General features: G+C 45.3%; 1 protein-coding gene and 1 long non-coding RNA gene across 3 annotated transcripts in view; one reads left to right on the forward strand and one right to left on the reverse strand.

Annotated features, from left to right (window-relative positions):
- BMPER (BMP binding endothelial regulator) overlaps nt 1-15,576 on the reverse strand; it is a 222,130-nt gene that overhangs the window by 42,387 nt on the left and 164,167 nt on the right. The window lies entirely within an intron of this gene.
- Nucleotides 8,404-15,576, forward strand: part of LOC128832926 (uncharacterized) — a 28,714-nt gene continuing 21,541 nt past the window's right edge. Inside the window, exon 1 of the long non-coding RNA XR_008444084.1 lies at nt 8,404-8,608. This is a non-coding gene — a long non-coding RNA (uncharacterized LOC128832926). The remainder of the gene's footprint in view (nt 8,609-15,576) is intronic.

Consider the following 15,576-nt stretch of genomic DNA (forward strand, 5'->3'; position numbering starts at 1 on the left):
GAAAAACATAAAATACAGTATGATAAATAGAAGGACATTTTTTTAAATAGGATCTTTTCAACATTTTCCATTAAACTTTGGTTCCTTGCAGTGCAAGTTTTGGAATGCAATTCCTTCATGCCCTCAGGGTGGTCTGCATTTTATTATGTTAGCATGGCAGCCCAGTTTATTCCTAGCAGAGCTACTGTGTGTGAAACATTTCAATCTAAAGCCAGATTGGCAGGAGTAACAGCCACATCTAATTTCTGCCACTGATTTTCAGAGCAAGAATTTAACTGTTTTTTACCACATGCAAAAGAAGTTTGCTTTTTGTGGTTGTTAAGTGATCACCTCACAATGGGTACAGTGCTGAAGAACAAAGCTAAAGTAACATTTGGATGTATCTAACCTTATCCACATGGTGGCTACATCTCAAATGGGATACCAAAGAAAACTTTTAACCAACAAGCCCACACACAGAGAAGAAGAGGAAATAAAGTCTATGGGTCAAGGGCAGGTGAGCTAGAATCAGGAGAAGTTGCTGGAAGCTCATTTCCCCCCTACCCCGACACACACCCCGCTTATTGATGCAGTTTATAGCCAGGGTTTGGATAGGTGCATTGGAGAGGGAAGAAATACCAACAAGAGCAGCCCTGGAAAGGCAAGTCTGGGTGGGATGAGGTCAGGGCCATGTTCCTGGCTCCTGGACACCAGGCAGTGTTGGGAGGGAGTGTTGGGTAAGTGCTGGCTACGTTCACCAAGTTTCACCCAGAACAAGGTTGAGGTACATTAATGGAGTTCTAGGAGGTCAGAAATTTGTAGTGCCATACTAGTTCTGTGGATAAAAAGAGGGCTTGGTCTCCAGGGCTGCATTTCTTGAAAACTTCATAAGCACCAATAAAAAATTCATGAGCACGTCAGGAAAACGTTAAAATAAGGGGGAAATTTGCCAGTTCTTTACCATTCAATTCATGTGTGTCTAGGAGTTTAGAGTTTTAGGGGCAGAGTGCCAGCCAGTGTGAACTGTCACAATTCCACGGAAAGCGGTGGTAACATACACCTGCTGATGGCTCTCCCATTTCATTTTTTAAGACTCATTAAAAATAAAAAGCAGCTACAATTTAATGTTCTTGTGGGGCTGGAAAGAGGAATGAGCAGATAGGTAAGTTTGGTGGGGCAGGAAGAGGGAAATGGGACATATTTCATAACAGGAGACAGAGTAAAGCAAAAAAGAGGAGAATGAAAGGCAAAAGGATTTCCTTGTTAAGGGCATGAACCTAAGAGATGTTAAGCATCTCTCTCTCTCCAAGTAAACCAGTCAAGTCAAAAAGAGTTTGAATTTGGTTTGATTAGGGTTAGTTGCTGGCAGAAGATATTGATATAGCCAAATGTGAGGCAGCTTTTCTGACTGGAAAGCTAGCAGACTACCATCTCTTTAAGGCTTTGATAATTGTAATGCCTAGGCTCCAAGGTACAATTCCAAAATGTGAAGAATGTGACATTAATGTGATACTAGCAGAAGAGGCAGAGTCCTAAGAGTCTAACACCATGGGAACAAAAGACACAGAAAGAAATGGAGGCTAAAATAGAAAGGCCCATAGTAAACATCTGCAGATGTAGTTGTTTGTGGTGAGGGTAGGGTTACCATTCGTCCGGATTTACCCGGACATGTCCTCCTTTTTGTGCTAAAAATAGCGTCCGGGGGGAATTTGTAAAGCACTCACAATGTCCGGGATTTCCCCCTCCCCCGGCACAGCAGAGCGAGCGGCTGGGAGGGCTGCAGGAGAGGAGCTCCGCCCTGCATTCTGAGCAAGTGTCTCAGCACAAAGTGCAGCCCTCCCCTTTTGCAACTGGGAGCAGTTTCTGCCATGCAGGGTAGCAAAACGGGAGCGAGAGCACTTTGTGCTGATACAAGGGCAGCTCTCCCCTGCAACCCGGTCCGGACCAGGGACCGGGTTTTGTTGTGCAGGGCCAGGGACCGGGTTTTGTTGTGCTGGGGAGCTCAGCCACGTGTCCGGCTCGCACAGAGCCCAACACCCTGTTCTGAGCAGCAGGGTAAGGGGGGGCAGGAGAAGGGGCAGGGAGGTTCTGGAGGGGGCAGTCAAGAAACGGGGGGGGGGCTTTTTGGGGGGAGTGGAGAAAGTTTTGGGCAGTCAGGGTACAGGTAGGGGGTAGGGTCCTGGTGGGCAGTTGGGGGGGGTCTTAGGAGGGGGCAGTTAGGGGACAAGGAACAGGGAGTCTTAGGTAGGGGGTGGGGTTCTGGAGGGCAGTTAGGAGCAGGGGTCCCAGGAGGGGGCAGTCAGGGGACAAGGAGCGGGGGGGGGTAGGGGGCTGGGAGTTCTGGGGGGGAGCTGTCAGGGGGCAGGGGTGGGGAGAGGGATCGGAGCAGTCAGGGGACAGGGAGCAGAGGGGTTTAGATGGGTTGGGAGTTCTGGGGGGGGGGCTGTCAGGGGGCAGGAGTGCGGAGAGGGATCGGAGCAGTCAGGGGACAGGGAGCAGAGGGGTTTAGATGGGTTGGGAGTTCTGGGGGGGGCTGTCAGGGGGTGGGGAGTGGTTAGATGGGGCGTGGGAGTCCCAGGGGTCTGTCTGGGGGTGGGGGTGTGGATAAAGGTTGGGGCAGTCAGGGGACAAGAGGCAGGGAGGCTTAGATAGTCCCGGGGGGCAGTTAGGGGCAGGAGGGGGTAGTCAGGGGACAAGGAACAGGGGGAGGGTTGGGAGGTCAGGGGGGGCGGGAAGTGGGAGGGGCAGGGGCGGGGCTAGGGCGGGGCTCCTCCCGTCCTCTTTTTTGCTCGCTGAAATATGGTAACCCTAGGTGAGGGCTGAACCAGTCAGGAGGAAAGCACACACCCATTTAGCATCTAGCAGCTCAAAAAAGAAAACCAACACGACTGGTGTAGAAATATTCTTTGAGATCAAAAGTCCGGCAGCAATAAAATCTGCTTCTTGTGTTGAAAAATGTAGATGGAAGGAGATTGCACACTCTCACTCATGGGAACATCTGCTGTAAGAAGCAACTTAAGTAACCATGCAACAACATGGGAGAAACATCTGCAGTGTGTAGACCACCAGCTGTGCAGGAATAGCAATACTTTGAATATCTACAGTGCCTTTCCTCTGAGTATTGCAAAGCATTTTCCAAACAAGTTGAGCTTCACAACACCACTGTAAGGTAGATATTTAATGGAAGGATTTTTTTCATCTAGCACTGAAATGCAGCTGGCTCTGAGTGAAATGCAACACTTGTTTATCAACACACAGCACAACCAAACTATTTTCAGAAGAGGAAGTAAGGAAAGTTCCATAGTTAATTCAAACAGCAGGAGAAATTCAGGTAGGGCAGAATGTAATTCCTAGAACTGAAATTTAGCCATGTTATCATGGATATTAACCCCTTCTTGCAGTTACAGGAAATACAAACACAAGTTCTCAGTTATTGGCTTTATGCCATATGACATTTCAAGAAGAGCCCTAGGTATCTGTAACTAGTAAATAGTTGATAGATAAGGTGCCAATAGATGGTGCTCATGAACATAAGGCATAGTTTCTAGGCTTTGTAAACCAAGAAAACATTTTTTGCATTGCAAATGGCTCCCTTATTATAGTTCTTTACATCAACCTTTAAAAGGCACTTCCAACATCACTAAGCCTCTTAACCTCATGCTGGGGGCATTGATTCAACTCAGATTTACAGGGAAGAATGCTGTCACTCACCCCACTTCCTACAGTGTTTTGTGTGTTTCTTGGGGTTTTCCTACCTGAGTAATAGCCTGGTCTGACCTTGCTCAGTTTGTGAGAGCGGAACATATGTTACTACAAGGTTGCAGAAAGAAAAGAAGTTGGAGGAGACAACAAAAAGGAGATTATTTATTTAATTACCAAAGACAAGCACCCCCTTGAGCAATCAGACGTCCACTATCTGCTTTTTAGCACAACCACTTTTCAGGCTAACGGCAATGTTAGCAGAGGAAGCAGTCTGATTGGGAGGAGGAAGCTGTAATAGGCAATGTAAAATGCACACCAACTCTCCATTAGATGGTGCAAAGTACTAGTGGAAAAATGTTCAAAATATTGTGCAGGAGAAACCATCCTAAATGTTGGCCTCATATCCAAAAATCTATTATATTTAGATCTGACTAGAAGTCCCCTCTGTGTTTTCTGGGTATAGGTTGCACTAAAGTGTGGTAGAGGAGGAAGCAGGAAGTTGCTAATACTTTATAAATGCTAAAAGACATACTGATTCTTTGGATATCAAATGCATCTCACATATTCTGTAGTTGGAAACAAGTTAAACTATTAACTGTCGCACACATATACCCTGTGCAGGGGCAATACCTGGTCTCAGATGAAGGGGTTAGCCTCAGCTCAGCTTCCCCTCTTTTTCCAGAGGTGTTCAGGGAAATTATATTAGTTGGCTGCTTGGAAGACTAAGGCTGTTTGTTTCATGATTAGTATTTTCAAGAATGCTTAGTCTTGGCCTAACTCTACTCCACCTGAAGTCATCGGTAAAACTCCCACTGACTTCAGCAGCAGAATAGTTAGGCCAATGTTGATAGCTTTTTAAAAATCCCACCGGCGTGGAGAAGAATGGTTATACCATAGCTGTATACATATTTTCCTCATCCCATTGAAACAAACAGTTTGTAATGCCTTCCCCCAACCAAATCATTGCCTCCTTTTCTCAAGTGATGCATACTATGTATCTGTACCAGTTACTAACCCCCTCTGAGCCCTGAACAAACACAGGAGCAACTATCTAGCTTGAAATACTCCATAAAATGAACGTATTCTTTGGATGAATAAAGGGCCTTTTTAGTGTATTTTCATTTGGTTTTTATTTCTTTCTCTCTTGCACATTGGATTTCTATGTTTATTTTGTGTATGATTTAACTATATTTTGCAGTTGTCAATAAAGAGATTTTTCTTCATTAAAAATACACTTTACAATAAAATATTAGGAAAGCAGCTCCTCCTCCAGATTTTGCTATATTTGCCAAGATCTAAGTTCCCCTGCAATGGTTCATGACATCACAAATAAAACTGTGTGAACTTTTATTTGTCCACAGGGGAGTTCATACAAATCTTATTTTTTCCAGTTTTGTTCTCCATATTTGTGTCTTTTGAGTTTCAGTTTCAAACAAAACCCAGAACTCAAAGAGTAACACAGCTGAAACCACCAGTGTTGAAACCATAGCATTCAGGTTGAAACTATAGTGTTGCACCATTTCCACTAGGCAGGATGTGATGGCATGGAGTTAATCTGAGCATGCCCCCTTCTTGTCAGGCCTGGCACTGCAGGTGAGCACCATCCTCAATTCCCCCTTACTCAGGGCATATGCAAGTCCAACAGGCTTTCCAGTATTAAAGAGGGCCCTCTTCAGAGGGTCTCATTATTTAACTGAAAAGGACAGAACAAAAACAAACGAAAGCTTCACTCAGCTATGCCGTAGGAAAGCCTCCACCTCTGGGCTAATCAGTCTTATGTCTTGCCCCTCTAGCTACAGAGCACTCTCAGGCTGAATTCCCTACCCAGCAGAGACCCAAGCTCCAAGCATTGTCCAGATGCCACTCATCGCCGGACAGTGCATCATTCTTTGCTGAGCAAGTCCCTAGTAGCCCCACAGGAGGTCCCACACCCAGTTAGTTTTCCTGGGCTCCTCCGGTCTCTTGCCTTAGAGCACTTTCTCTCTGGACCAGTTCCTTTTTGTGAGCCTCTGCTGTCCAGGGAGACCCCACTGGGAGTAGCTTCCTAACCAGCCCGGCAGTCCCATGAGGGGTGTCTCCCTCTCCTCCAGAGCTTTCTCAGTTCTGGGGCTTCCTAACTGAATCCTCAGAAGCCTTTATGTAACTAGGCAAGCTGTGCCTTGCCATGTAATTAACTCCTACCCAGCTACTTAGACAATTAACTATCCACAAGTAGATCTGGATTAGCTCATTCTCCTTACTGGAGTCTGTCACAGATAGGCTCGGTGCCTGACCTGAGAGGCCAGGTGCCCTGTGACACAGAGATATGAACCAAAACCCTAGATCTAAGAGCACTCCCACATCTACATCTAGATCCAAACACTTTGTCTGGTCTTTATCTCAATAACAGACAAAACCAATCCCATCCCTTCCACATATGCAAGGCTGATCCTCAGAAGTTTGAATCTGAATCCAGATTCATACCTTGTATCTTGGGTCCATTCTAGTTTCCACCCTAAACCATAAATCAGCCCAGTTTCACTAAAAATGGCTGAGGTTCTCTGAAGCCTCCAGGTTGGGATCTCTGCCACATTTTCCTTGCCCAAGTGCTGGGTTAACAATGAAGCATTAAATTTGTTTTCCCTAATTGAGTAACTTTGCAGCAGGGCTGGGAGCTAGGGGGGAATCACATCGTACGCAGACCATCCTAAATGTCACCAACCCATGAGACTGCTAGCCCCAGGTCTTCTGCACAAGGTCTGCACTGAGCTTGCATCCTCCCTCAGAATCCCCGTGAAACAATGCCCTTTCCCACTTTCCTCTCCATATCTAAACCTCCTTTACAGGGGGAAGGAGGACGGGAAGGGAAGGGGGGTGGGGGGGGGGTGTCTCCTGCAAAAATGAACCTCTTCCAGGGTATTAAGCAGTCTGATAAACTAGCAGCCCTTCATAAGGTCTTTAGTTCTAGCTCTGGGCCCCTTTAAATACATCCATTCGCTCAGGTTTCCAAACAAGCCTGCCCCCCTTATGGCATTTACGCCACTTTTACCATGGTCAGCAGGGGAACCCAGGCCTGCCCAATACACCAGGTTCCAGCCCAGGGATCCTATAAACAATAGCCATGCCCTGCTCACTTCAATTGGTTGCTGCTTCTTCCCTTTGCTCTTCCCATCTGGAACCTTTATCTTCACACCACAGGGTTAAAGGCCTCGAGTCCTGTCTCCCCCACTGTATAAGCAAGTGCAGCAAAAGCCAAACTCTGGTTATCCCCCAAGTACCAAGGGGCAGGACCCTCAACCCTCTGGTCCCAACCAGGATCCACCATGCAAGGCCCCTGAAGCTTCTTTTATCTGAGCCTGCTGGGCTCTGATTGGCTGCTTCTGTGAGGCCTCTCCAGGCATGCCTGGAGGACCCACCTTCAGTGCTGCTTTCTGGGGCGGAGCATAGTAGAGCCTCGGGGCCTCCTTGAGGGAGCCAGAATGGCCAGGTACACCTCATCACACTGGCTGAATCCTGCATGTCACTTTAGGCACATCTTGTTTGGATTGTCCAAGTAAGAAGGTGGGTATTAGGGCTACTGCTGAACTCATAGTGAAAGGTTTGTCTTGACAATGGAAGAGGCTAGTGCTGCCTGAATAAAAAAGGCTGCATTTTTCCAATAACCTTGTAAAAATCTGTTAAACTGGTGAGTGTCATCAATCATGATGGCAATCCCAACACCGATTTTCCTTTTCCTGTCCTCTGTGCAGGTCAATAAACCACATCTAATCATACAGATATTTTTCCACCAAAAAGGGAACCAAACAGGGGAATGTAAGGCGAAAGGCTAAAAAGAAAGCATTTAGCTAGGTGTCGTTCTTTGTCCATGTACAAATAATAGTGCATTATATCATATTATACAGCTGACTTTGCAGAGTCTCCTGATTCAGGAGAGCACTTCAACACATGCTTAACTTTAGGCATATACTTAAATCCATCCCTATTCAGAATAGCACCTAAGTACATGCATAAGGGAATAGGGGCCAGGCATAACAATCTCACCTACACTGGGCTAGATTATGTCACTAAGTCATTGGTCTGCATTGGGACAGCAAGAAGTAGCTTTAAGAGTAATTATACCAAGGCTCTGATCTAGAAGTACTGGGGAAAGCAGTCCCTGTGCTCCCCCGTTAATAATTATTGGAATTATTTGGTCCCTGTATGGTATGTTTGGGGAAATTGAGGATCCTTGCTTCCTTCCCATGCACCCACACTAGTGGGGGGCAATGTGGCCCATGTTGTATAGATTAGGGTTACCACATTTAAACCTTAAAAAAGGAGGACACTTCATAGATTCATAGATTCATAGATTATAGGACTGGAAGGGACCTCGAGAGGTCATCGAGTCCAGTCCCCTGCCCGCATGGCAGGACCAAATACTGTCTAGACCATCCCTGATAGACATTTATCTAACCTACTCTTAAATATCTCCAGAGACGGAGATTCCACAACCTCCCTAGGCAATTTGTTCCAGTGTTTAACCACCCTGACAGTTAGGAACTTTTTCCTAATGTCCAACCTAGACCTCCCTGGCCCTTCCCCACCCACTCCCCAAAGTCCCCGCCCCAACTCCACCCCCTCCCCTGAGCGCCCCGCATTCCCCCTCCTCCCTCCCAGCCACGCGAAGCTGCCTGAGCACTACCGTCTTCACGGTTTGCTGGGCAGCCCCCAGACCTCCAGACCCTGCCCCCGGGCGGGCGCTTCCCCAGCACAGCTGGAGCCCGGGAGAGGAAGCGCCTGGCTGGGGGCGCAGGTCCGGAGATCTGGGGGCTGCCTGGCAAACCGTGAAGCCAGTAGCGCTCGGGCAGCTCCGCTCTTCAGCTGCACAGAGCTGAGGTGTCTGGGGGGAGCAGCAGCAGCCGCCGCCACGGAGGAATCTGCCTGCAGCTCACAGCCTGCCGGAGCGAAGGTAAGCAGGGGACTGGGGGGGGAAGGGGGACTATGGGGGGGGGGGGGGAGTATTTTCCCGGACATGTTCGGCTTTTTGGCAATTCCCTCCAGATGGGAATTTGAGGACCAAAAAGCCGGACATGTCCAGGAAAAACCGGACGTATGGTAACCTTAGTATAGATTGATGTTTCCTTCAGCCAGCAATGATTAATAGAAATCACTCTCCTTAGTCATTCTGTTTTCTTTATTTGTTAATCATTTTCTAGGGCTCATTTCCCGGGGGCTTCCTAGTATTTAGACTGAACTGTAAAGTCTTAGACCCCTACGCCAACACCTTTTGCTCTCATATCAACCTTCCTCCCAAAACCTGTGCAGCAAATTCATCACATTCTGAACAGTCACACAGCAGAACTGGACCATTCAATTCTAAATCCCTTTTTATTGCTTCTTCCATATCACAGGAACACACAGCACATAAGTCAGAAAATAGACACACAAAGGATCAGAAAAGCAACAAACATGTTACATTTGTGATTTCCAGATCAGGCACCCAGCTGTTGTTCTCAACACTACATCCCCTCCCCAGCCCTTAGAGGCTTTGCAGTCTGGCATTAACCTCAAAGCTGCAGCAATCAAACTGAACAGGATGCAAACTCTAACCTGTATAAATAACCTTTCCAACTTTCCCTCCTCAACCCCACCCCTATTGGTGTAAAACTAACAAAATATGTAAAGCAGTTGGGAGCGGTTACTGGTGATCTAAACTCTGGAGAAAAAGCCCCTCCATATGTGCAAAGTCACTTCTGCCCTTTGCCTACTAGATGGGCACTGAAGATGGTGTGAAAACCCCAGCACTGAGCCAATGGATAAGCCACCAGGAAATTTCAAACTGTTCCAGGCATGACAGCCAATGGAAACCATGCTGTAGAGTTCACAATGAGGTCACCGCTTTAAGATCTCATGATAAAGAGGGTTTTTTGTCCGCATGTATAAACTGAGGGTAGAGCATCAGAGAGATACAGAGGAGAAGGGGGAGTATAAATTGAGATCCAAAATAAATTTTAAAGTGCTTTTTGCTTTGGAGATTCAGGCCCAGTATTTCAGTTGCTGGTACAATGTATGCATCTGCAAAACCCTGTATCAGTGAGTATAAATGAGCATTTGCACTAAATGAGATAATTGCATGGCTAAGTATCTGTTTGTATGTGCAACTGCCTAACTTGTCTATACCTGAAGTCAGTGTGGGCTGCAGATGCTCCACAACTCTGAAAATAACAGCCAACCAATGATGTCTAAATATGGATTTAGGTGCCTAACTTCGCATACTTAACTCTGAAGATCTTGACTTAAGTGTCTTGACCTAGTTCACATGATGAGTGACAGAGTTGGGAATAGGATCCAGACCACCTGTGCTTCAATCACTAGACCACACACCCTGTTGTGAAGCGGTGCTTACTAAAGACCTTTTATGTAAGGAAGTGTGTTTATTTGTTTAAAGAAAAGCTTCCTTTTCTAGATTCAAAATTAAAGTTTGGGGAACTTGGAGAAAATGGATTATCAGCTTGGGATGGGACTCTCTCCTTTTCCATCTCTAATTAGCACTACAGTCACATCTCTGCTTATGTTATTCTCTATTTAGTATCATAGGGTAAATATTATTACATTTAAAGTGTGTAATTTTCATCTCCTTTTCTAAATAACTCAGCTCTGGATCTCAGTTGTATCAAAAAAAACAAACAACCTTCTCCCCTGTGATTTCTGCCAAAAGCTGTGTCCTCTGCATCAACGGCGGTCCTCTAGGAGCTCAGCCCAAGCTAAGACAACAGACTTAAACTATTTTGTATTATGTAATTTGGATACGAGTTAGGTTTTTCGGAAGTCAAATAGAAACATGACTCCAGCGCAGCTCCAGGTGTTCTGTTCTTCAGGCTGTGGTTTTTTGATGGCAGTCCTCCATGTTTGAAGGCTGATATCCCATATGGAAACCCATCTCTTATACATATGTGATCAACCAGGCCAGACTCGTGAAGGAACACTGTGTGGGATATCTGTGATATAATACAAACTCAAATCCGAACCACCAACCAGCCTGGCTAAATTACTGAGAGTGTTCGTTTTTGAAACTCCAGTGCCTGTTATTGCTAACAGATAATAACGTGTTCTTGCTGACTTTCCAATGGGCTTGGTTTGGGTACGAGCTGTTCTGGGTACTACTGGTAGCTACTCTCTCAAAACTGTGTGATAGGGCAACAAAATGGCAGGTGAAATTTTATGTTGATAAATGCAAAGTAATGCACATTGGAAAGCATAATCCCAACTATACATGTACAATGTTGCGGTCTAAATTAGCTGTTACCACTCAAGAAAGAGATCTTGGAGTCATTGTGGATAGTTCTCTGAAAACATCCACTCAATATGCAGCAGCAGTCAAAAAAGCAAACAGAATACTGGGAATAATTAAGAAAGGGATAGAAAATAGGACAGAAAATATCATGTTGCCTCTATATAAATCCATGGTACGCCCACATCTTGAATACTGTGTGTAGATGTGGTTGCCCCATCTCAAAAAAGATATATTGGAATTGGAAAAGGTTCAGAAAAGGGCAACAAAAATTATTAGGGCAATGGAATGTCTTCTGTAGGAGGAAAGATTAATAAGACTGAGACTTTTCACTTGGAAAAGAGATGGATAAGGAGAGAGATGATTGAGGTCTATAAAATCATGACTGGTGTAAAGAAAGTAGATAAGGAAGTGTTGTTTACTACTTCTCATAACACAAGAACTAGGGGGTCACCAAATGAAATTGATAGGCAGCAGCTTTAAAACAAATAAAAGGAAGTATCAGAGGAGTAGCCGTGTTAGTCTGAATCTGTAAAAAGCAACAGAGGGACTTGTGGCACCTTTAAGACTAATAGGCCACAGGACCCTCTGTTGTTTTAAATAAAAGGAAGTATTTAGTCACTCAACTCACAGTCAACCTGTGGAACTCCTTGCCGGAGGATGTTGTGAAGGCCAAGATCATAACGGGGTTCAAAACAGAACTAGATAAATTCATGGAGGATAGGTCCATCAATGGCTATTACCCAGGATGGGCAGAAATGGTGTCCCTAGCCTCTGTTTGCCAGAAGCTGGGAATGAGCGACAGGGGATGGATCACTTGATGATTCCCTGTTCTGTTCATTCCCTCTGGGGCACCTGCCACTGTCGGAAGACAGGATACTGGGCTAGATGGACCTTTGGTCTGACCCGGTAGGGCCATTCTTATGTTCTTATGTACCTTTATATGTATATAACCAATTAAAACTCCTCTGAAACATGAGGCTAAAACATAAGTGCCCGGAGACCAGAGTACATTGGGAAACAAAAATGTAAAGAACAAAAGAACCTGGAGAATGCAGCCAATTTCCTCCCTCTCAGACTCTCTCACGTATTTCTCGTGGGGGTGGGAGGAACTCTGATAAGAGAAAAAAAAGAAAGACTAAAGAGCAGGAAATGACAAAGGGCAATTAAGGTTAGAATGAATTTCCTTAAGAGTCAAGCTCTAATGTTTCTACGATGCAGATGTAAAAATTCATCTGTTTAATTTTACTGTCCACAAAGGTAGTGCTAACCACAGGTCTCATTCATGAACTTCCTAAAAGACATACTATACAGCTACATCTTAGACTCCTCTCTCTCCCCCATGCTCGTGAACACAGTGTCCCTGGGCAGGCTGTCAGCAGCAGAGACCGAAGACAAGACCTCTGGATCTGGAAGCATGAGCCCCTATGCCAGATCTGTTACCTCATCACCAGTAGCAGACTCATGAAACTGTATATATTCCAGCCACTAGATGGAGACAGAGATCCACACGGTGTATGTGTGGGTTATAATATGAACCATTAGTGTGACTGGTAGAGCACCATCCACATCAGTTTTAAACTGGTGAAACTCCATTAATAGCAATGGAGTTACTCCTGACTTAAGTCATTTTAAGTAAGAGGCGAATCAAATTAATAGATTAATCATCGAGACATTTCCATTCAAACAATGAGCTAGATCACTGGTCCCCAAACTTTTTACCTCGTGCACCCCCTTAACCCTGTCCACCTCCCCTCCTTCCCCAGAGCTGGGGTTGGGAGCAAGGCTGCAGCTCCAGAAGGGGGGATGCGGACAGGTGTAAGGGGGCTGGGGCCACAACTGGGGGCAGGGGTGCGGCTGGGAGCGGAGCCTGTCCAGCCCCCCAAACATTCCTCAGCACATCTGCTAGGGAGGCGCACCCCACTCTCTGGGGATCTCTGAGTAGATCATGGAGCCCTTCCAGGCATGGATGAACCACCACAGTAAAGCCAGCTGGTCTTCTCCCATGAGTAAATGCTCACCAGGATGAGTAAGGATTCGCTGCTTACAGTCGGGCTCACTGCTTATTAGGCACATCCAGGACAGAAGGACAGCGATTCATTTAGGCTAGTTCCATGTTTGGGATGCAATTATTGTTTGAATCCAATCATAATTTGTCCAAGCAGTTCACATTATAGTCCCCTTTCCGGATGATGGCTGCTTAAATTTTCTCAGTGGGAGGAAGATCACATCATTGGTACTGGAGGCTCTCATGTGTCAGATCAATGCATCAAAAGGCAGATTATTCCTGAATGCTAAAACCACAGTGGAAATTTGCATGGCAGCCCCCAGGCAGTCTCACCCCAGGACCAGAATCTCTCAGCTGGGGCTCTTAGGCAAACACTTCATATTTTACACAGAGTGAACAAATCACACACACTGTGGTTCTCTAACACTCTTTAATCTTAACACAGCTGCAAGCCTCTTTCAGCAGAGAAGCCTTCTGGGTGAGTCTGACCTTTGGATAGAGCTTTGCATGTTCTCTGTGGTAGTATTTATTGTTACCGTCAGGCAAATGATTCACTTTGTGAATAACCCTGGGAGGGATCTCTCCTTCCAGCAGCCCCACAGACTCATAAATATGTTCCACCACCACCATCACATCCATACTGAAACAGGGCAAAACAAGGCAGTAAAAGAAAAATGTTGTGACTCTGATACTTGCACGCTGATTTCTGTACAGTCTGCATCCTTTGGAGCAGAAAGGCCAGCATTAAAGTTTACAGGATATCAAGGGGATAAGTTTTAAAGTTGAGGCAACTGGTCTCATGTTAGACTTATCAGGAAGAATAGTTATTACGGCTTTTGGAGGTACCATCTGAAGGAAAGGGGTAAATGCATATTCCTGTGACAAAGAGGCACTCTGAAGCACTCCTAACCCTACAAGACACTCCACTTCAAAATGGACACTGGGAATTTAAAAAAAAAAAAAAAAAAAAAAAAAAAAATCAGCTTGTGAAAAACCACACATCCCTTTGCCAATTTCGTTATACCACTAGAAAAGGGTCTAAATATGTTTGTGTTACAGACCCCACACCAATATTATCATGATGGTTTCAGCTTATTCCTGTACATATATGCAATAAACCTCCCCTGGATCATTCCACACTCAAAGAACAACTTGGTCCCTGCATTCAGTCATCAAGGAACCTAAATTCTTTCTAACATAGGGCTGACTTTATAATTTGGCAGGCCCCAAGCTGCCTGGGAAAGGAGGTGTCATGGAACTACTGAATGAATTGCCTCCCCAGTCCAGCTACTGAATGGGAGGTTGGGTTAGCCCACAAAATACAATACAAAATACAAAGCCCCCAAACAATCCACTTGCTTAGGGTTAGCCCTGCTCTCAGCACCCAACAAAGGATGAATCAAAGAGTTGGTTCACATCAGATTGGAGAGTTGGTTCACATCCGAATGGATAGCAGACTCAAGAATTTCATTAGCAGCTAAGCCTGAAAATAGAGACTGCTGCCAGCATCAAGCCAACATCTGTGAGCGATTATGTTAATGGAGAATGCGAGAAACAGTTGTGCTCAGATCTTTAGCAATGTACATAATTCAGGCAGCAGTCAGAAGTAGATAAAAATACATGTGCCACATATGTAGGAGTGACAGTTGTGTAATACATTGGTTATATAAGATCATGATCTGAATTCCTGGCTCAAGCTCATCTTGCGTTCAGGTTTTCAAAAAATAAAACTTCCAACACAGAAGCAAAATCAATGGTTATCTGGTATTGGCTGTGCATTGTTCTGTGGGAAGTGAGTTCAGTTGTTTCTTCTTGCTTCCTATAAAACATGTATTGACATCACCATAATTGATGCTAATCAGCCCATTTGCTGGACCTCTCAGAAGAGGTCAAGGACTGACTGGGCATGGGGAGTGAATTACCGTCTGACCCCAGCCTTGAGCAGCATTAGCTAGGTTGACAGAAGAATTCTTCCATCGACCTAGCTGCATCTGCAAGTGGGCGTTAGGTCAACCTAACTACATTGCATATGGTGTGACATTTTTCACAGCCCTGAGCAATGTAGCTGGGTCAACATAAGTTTTAGGTGTTGACCAGGCCTGAATATTCCTCTCCCAGAGTAAGGATGAAACATAATGACAGGTCAGAGTGGCAAAGCTTACATTACTGTTACTAATATTGTACCTGTTCTGAGGATAAATAGATGCTTTTACTCCAGAGCTGCCAATACAGCACCATCCATGAGCTCTAAAATTAACGTATTAACAATACATCTTAAAGCAGCACATCCCAGTTTGAAAGGCTCCTTAAAGTAGATTTATAATAGTAACACATATAAACTGTGTTAAAACAATTGTTTTCCTAATTAAGAAATGTGAAAATATTTGTGACGGGTTGGATCACCACAGAAACCCCTTTGGGAGCTGCCACCAGATGTGCAAAGACTACCCCGCTTCTGTTTTCCCTGCCAGCTCAGGACTCCAGCACCCTGTCTTGCTGAGCCAGACACTCCCGTCTGGCTCCAGACACAGATCCAGGGTCTGAATCTCCTGTCCCAAAGCTGCAAGTTACCTGAAAACAGCTTACAGAAGTGCGCTTGTCTTTAGCACTCAGATGCTCAACTCCCAATGGGGTCTAA

This window comes from Malaclemys terrapin, chromosome 2, assembly GCF_027887155.1.
Source record: "Malaclemys terrapin pileata isolate rMalTer1 chromosome 2, rMalTer1.hap1, whole genome shotgun sequence".
In the NCBI taxonomy this organism is placed as follows: domain Eukaryota; kingdom Metazoa; phylum Chordata; order Testudines; family Emydidae; genus Malaclemys; species Malaclemys terrapin.